General features: G+C 32.6%; 1 non-coding gene across 1 annotated transcript; it reads left to right on the top strand.

Moving 5' to 3' along the window:
• The first annotated feature begins 789 nt into the window (after positions 1 to 789).
• On the top strand, positions 790 to 862 carry TRNAF-GAA. The gene has a single exon. It is a non-coding gene; the product is annotated as a tRNA-Phe (tRNA).
• Positions 863 to 6,311: the final 5,449 nt, after the last annotated feature.

The raw sequence follows: 6,311 nt of genomic DNA, 5'->3' as shown, positions 1-6,311 counted from the left end.
TTTATTATCTGACTATACAATCTAAAAACATAACTTGCTTATTCAATCTAAAATTAGTGATTATTTCTTTTTTATACATAATGAATTAGCGGAAATACTTTTAATTATGAATTTTCATTTTTAATATTAGCGAGGATAGCTCTGTTGGGAGAGCATCAGGCTGAAGATTTGAAGGTCACGTGTTTGATCTCCACGTTCACCGCACCTAATTCTAGTTGCATAACCCGACTATTCAATTAAAATTAGTCATTATTCCTTTCTGAAATCTCAATGAATTATCGGAAATACCTAACGTGTTCTAGTTCACCGCACCTTATACAAGTTGGATAACTTGAATATCTTATTAAAAATGAGCGATTATTTCTATTTAAAATTTCAATGAATTAGCGAAAATACCTTTACTGATGAATTTTCATTTTTAATGTTAGTGTGGATAGCTCACTTGAGAGAGCGTTAGATTGAAGATCTGAAGGTCTCGTGCTCGATCCATGTTAACCACACATGGTTCACGTTGCACAATTTGACTATTCAATCTAAAATTAGTGATCATTTCTTTATAAAATTTCAATTAATTAGCGGAAATATCTATACTTAAAAACATTCATTTTTAATTTTAGCGTGGACACCTCAGTTTGGAGAGCGTCAGATTTAAGATTTGAAGGTCACTTGTTCAATCTCCACGTTCACTGTTTCTATTTGCATAACCTGACTATTCAATAAAAAATTAGTCATTATTTCTTTTGAATCAGCGAAAATATCTTTACTGATGAATTTTCATTTTTGATGATTGCAGGGATAGCTCAGTTGGGAGAGCGTCAGATTGAAGATTTGAAGGTCACGTGTTCGATCCACGTTCACTGCATTTGGTTCATGCCACCTTATATAGTTTAGTTGATTATTATTTCTTTTTAAAATATAATGAATTAGTGGAAATAGCTTTACTTATGAATTTTTATTTTTAATGTTAGCAGGGATAGCTCAGTTGGGAGAGTGTTAAACTAAAGATTTGAAGGTCACGGGTTTAATCTCCACGTTCACTACAGTTGGGAGAGTGTTAAACTAAAGATTTGAAGGTCACGGGTTTAATCTCCACGTTCACTACAGTTGGGAGAGTGTTAAACTAAAGATTCGGGTTTAATCTCCACGTTCACTACAGTTGGGAGAGTGTTAAACTAAAGATTTGAAGGTCACGTGTTTAATCTCCACGTTCACTGCACAAATTAGTATGAATTAGCGTAAATACCTCATTGGTTGCATAAGTTCATTCCTTTTTAAAATATAATGAATTAGCAGAAATACCTTTACTTATGATTTTTTTTTCTTCAAATATTAGCGAAGATAACTTAGTTTTGAGAGTGTCAAGCTGAAAATCTAAAGGTCACGTGTTTGATCCATGTTCACCGCACCTGATTCACGTCACATAACTTGACTCCTGACTATTTAATTTAAAATTAGTGATTATTTCTTTTTTAAATATCAATGAATTAGCTAAATACCTTACTAATGAGTTTTCATATTTAATGTTAGGTGGATAGCTTAGTTGGGAGAGCGTCACCATAGATCTCAAGGTCACGTGTTTGATCCACGTTCACCGCACCTTTTTAAAATATCAATGAATTAGCTAAATACCTTACTAATGAGTTTTCATTTTTTAAGTTAGGTGGATAGCTTAGTTGGGAGAGCGTCACTATAGATCTCAAGGTCACGTGTTTGATCCACGTTCACCGCACCTTTGTAAGTTAGGTGGATAGCTTAGTTGGGAGAGCGTCACTATAGATCTCAAGGTCACGTGTTTGATCCACGTTCACCGCACCTTTTTAAAATATCAATGAATTAGCTAAATACCTTACTAATGAGTTTTCATTTTTAAAGTTAGGTGGATAGCTTAGTTGGGAGAGCGTCACTATAGATCTCAAGGTCACATGTTTGATCCACGTTCACTACACCTGATTCAAATTGACTAAGTTGCATAACCTGACTATTCAATCTAAAATTAGTGATTATTTCTTTTTACAATTACTTGACTATTTAATCTAAATTTAGTGATTATTTCTTTTTAAAATTTCAACTAATTAGAGTAAATAATTTTACTGATGAATTTTCATTTTAATGTAGCGTGAATAGTTGAATTGGGAGTGGGAGTGGATTCCTAATTCTTTATTTGACTATAAATGCTCCATAAGACATTTAGTAAAATGACTCATTTTATTGCATGGAACAATAAAATTTATGTTCCCGTAGAATTTTCAATACATTCTACTTTCAATGTTGCTAAATTGAGTTCTTTTGATGTATGTGATGATTTTTCTGATTTGAGGACGAATCCTGAAGAGGGAGATGAAGATAAGAATCACTGTGTACATTCTACTTTCAATGTTGCTGAGTTGAGTTCTTGTAACAACTGAAGAAAATAAAATAAAATAATAATAATAATAATAATAATAATAAACATAAGATATTTAGTAAAATGACTCATTTTATTGCATGGAACAATAAAATTGATGTTCCCGTAGAATTGTCAATACATTCTACTTTCAATGTTGCTAAATTGAGTCCTTTTGATGTAGGTGATGATTTTTCTAATTCGAGGACGAATCCTGAAGAGGGAGATGATGATAAGAATCACTGTGTACATTCTACTTTCAATGTTGCTGAGTTGAGTTCCTGTAACAACCGAAGAAAATAAAATAAAATAATAATAATAATAATAATAATAATAAACATAAGATATTTAGTAAAATGACTCATTTTATTGCATGGAACAATAAAATTGATGTTCCCGTAGAATTGTCAATACATTCTACTTTCAATGTTGCTAAATTGAGTCCTTTTGATGTAGGTGATGATTTTTCTAATTCGAGGACGAATCCTGAAGAGGGAGATGATGATAAGAATCACTGTGTACATTCTACTTTCAATGTTGATGAGTTGAGTTCCTGTAACAACCGAAGAAAATAAAATAAAATAGTAATAATAATAATAATAATAATAAATAATAAAATAAATAAAAAAATAATAAATATATATATATATATATATAAAAAAAACATTTCCTAACAGATCCCTACTCCTTCCTTCAATCTCTCACCACTCTTTCCCTAAAAATAAATCTGTCAATAAATCAGGAATTCTTTTCTATAAAGATTTACCAAGAATTTCTTAGTTACTACGAAAACAAATAGAAAAAAACAAAAAACAAAAAGTTTAAGCATATTTAGTTTGGACAGAGGAGATACGTCATTTGAAGAGGTGAGTAGTGACATGTTAAATCTTCCTCTTATTTTATTAAGTAATATTAATTTGGTTACAATTATTTTGTTTTGAATCAGAGATTAAAGGAAAATAATTTTGTATGAGTTTTAGGAAATCACAACCAATTATATTTTAGATCTCATAAATTGTTTAGATCTCTGAATTGTTACAATGATTTAGGTTGTCAATAATTTTATAGACAAAGGAAATAAGAAAAAAAAAACTAAATAGAGATGGAAATCGAGAATACTGTTAACGGAGAAGAGAAAAAAAAAATGAAAGTAAAAATAAAAAGGGAAGATTTGGAAGATTTGGAAGTAAGGATAGATTAATAAAATTGACCAATAATATCTCCAAAATAATTACAGTAGAAGATGGAAGATGGAAGATTGAGAAAAGATTTTGTTGAACATAATTTAAAAAAAAAATAAAACAGGAAACATCGGAGGGCAAGGAACTCCATCAAATTTTATCTAACAAGAAATATCAAAATTTAAGAATGGCCATGGTAAATTAGAGAAATAATTTTATAGGGTTCAAACTTGAAACTGATGTCATGGGCATTGACTTGGAGTTCAATGGACTTTCATTAAGGATAACAACGGAATCGAACTTTCATTAAGGATATATTTGTGACGACGACTTAAGCTAACCAGGTAAGTGACCTTACTATCGGCATGGTTATATTTGATGTTGACACATTCCCTGTAGTTCTGCACGTGTCATATATATATTGATATGTGTGAATTGTCTATGGATCGATATACTTCCTATATGTTATGTTATGTTATTATAGGTGGTTTGTATGATAATAATTATGGTATGATATACTCAAGGATATGTTTGAGATAGGATACGAGAAGGATGCACAAAACGAAATGTAACGATAGAAGTAAGATACGTTCATGAAACGTTAAGGTTAGGTTAAATACCGGAGTGCTATGGATAGGAGAGATTGATGAAAGAATACGGTTAGGTTATGGGTAGAAAGGGATAGGTTTGTGATAGATTGATAGAACGATAGCGTTATGGTAAGTTAGAGAACAATATGACTATGAAGTGTTTACATTATGACTTGTTTATGATATGGTACATTGTATGCTAGATTATTGTGTTTAAGTAAGAAAGGGCTAGGGATTTATTTGATAACTTCTCGTGGATCGTAGCCTAAGATATTCGCTACCAAAGTTCATCCAAAATCTGATTTATCGCTGGAGATAAAACAAAGGATTTCTTATTGGGTAGCCGATTCTAGGGGTTTCAAGGCCCTATTTCTTCTTTGAACCCCTTCCATATCCTATCTTCAGGCTAAAGGAATTAGTTTGGAGGAACGTCTTTGAGTGTAGGACCTTAATTTCCAAAAAATCGTTCTTGGTATGCAACTCACTCGAAACGCCAGATTTTCGATCTCGCGGGTAGCTTGTTCTACGACGTCTCAGCTCTCGATTCCTTCATCAAGTTTACTCAACTTCTTCCTCTGAAGCTAGAGGAATCCTTAATTTGAAGGAAAAGAGATCGTAGATAGGAATTTTGACTCTTATCCCCAATTTAATTTCGAAACCTATTTCCTTCAATTTGGCACGCTCTCGAGGTTATTTTTCTTCATGGTCTTCTATGGAAGCATTCCTTGGAGGTGTAGAAACTGATTGGAATCATTCTTGCTCGACGAGTCATCATGTATCCTCAGATTTGATTTTCAAGTTTTTCTTGAAGTTCTTCAATGGCAGATTGAATTGGGAGAATGGTTTCTTGGCACTTTCAGCACTCTATTCCTTCATAGAACTTGTGGGTAATCTTGTTCAGAAACTGTAGGAATAAGTTTGAAGAGAAATGGTGGAGGATTGCTCTCAAATTTGGAAGAAATCTTAGAGTAGGAGACCCACAATCTAAACGCTTATTGCCTTTAATTGGTGGATCGACCTTTCTCGATTCTTATTTCGTATTGTTGCTCCTACTTCCGACCTTATAGGAGGAGCTTAAACCGACATCGAACTTTCTGGATAATTTTTTGGAGATATCAACTCCAATCATAGCCTTACCGACCTCGGCTTTGAATACTAGTCGTTGGATGTGATGACCCGTGCGTGTTCGTTCTAGATCATATCAAATTTTGGAGGAGATCCGACGGTTGAGATTTCAGTTCGAAATATTTTGCTCGGATGGTCACGGTAGATGCTTTCATTCAAATTAGAGTGGCATTTCTGTAATTATCCATTCTTCCAGGGGTATTTTGGTAATTTGCCTCTTTTTAAATATTTTATTATTATTTTTCTAAAAAAAATCCATAATTTTTCTACAAATTTCTCTTCGCTTTTTTTTATCATTTTCCCCTTTTTTTGAATCTTGAGATTCCTTCTAGATAAGGAATTACAAATCCGGAAAGATTCTTGATAATTGATAAAATGACTTTTTTGCCCTTTTGATTTACTTTTTTCTTTCAAATCCTTTTCGAAAGGCCTTTAACTCCTTGAAATCACTTGTTAGGGTAAACGAGTGACTTGACTAAGTACTTTGTTCTTGCTTAATCCTTTAATTTTTTTCCTTTCTATCCTTTGGGTCTTTCACGAGTGGCTTATTCTTATGAGAGATAATTTCCTTCATTTTTGGGTGTTACATATACATACTCGTTACAAACACAAAATAAGAAGCAGACTCAAAAGAAGAACAAATGATAAACATGGAGTGAGTCCATGGCCCATGGCCCACACTCAAAAAACAGAGGTTAGTCCATGGTCCATGACTCAAAAGAAGCAGACTCAAAAAACAGAGGTTAGTCCATGGCCCACACTCCAAAGGCCGCTCTCATCCATGACCAACTCTTAGTTTCTTGAAAAAAAATGATAAACATGGAGTGAGTAGAACTTAGTAAGTAGCATACTAGTAGGTTCTTAATCGCGACCTTAAGCTAGGATATTACTTCTTGTTATGTTTTCAGGATCTTATACTAATCTTGAAAACCTTCCCCTAAAATAACCTTCAATTTTCTCCCCATATCTCCTTTTTTAAACACTTTTGAAAGTTAAAGAGTAGTTTTGAAGCTTTTTTTTTTTTTTTTTTTT

The sequence above is a fragment of the Cucurbita moschata genome, unplaced genomic scaffold (genome assembly GCF_002738365.1).
Source record: "Cucurbita moschata cultivar Rifu unplaced genomic scaffold, Cmos_1.0 Cmo_Scf00077, whole genome shotgun sequence".
Lineage (NCBI taxonomy): Eukaryota > Viridiplantae > Streptophyta > Magnoliopsida > Cucurbitales > Cucurbitaceae > Cucurbita > Cucurbita moschata.
The sequence above is the reverse complement of the archived record's forward strand: the minus strand, read 5'-3'. Positions and strand labels throughout refer to the sequence as shown.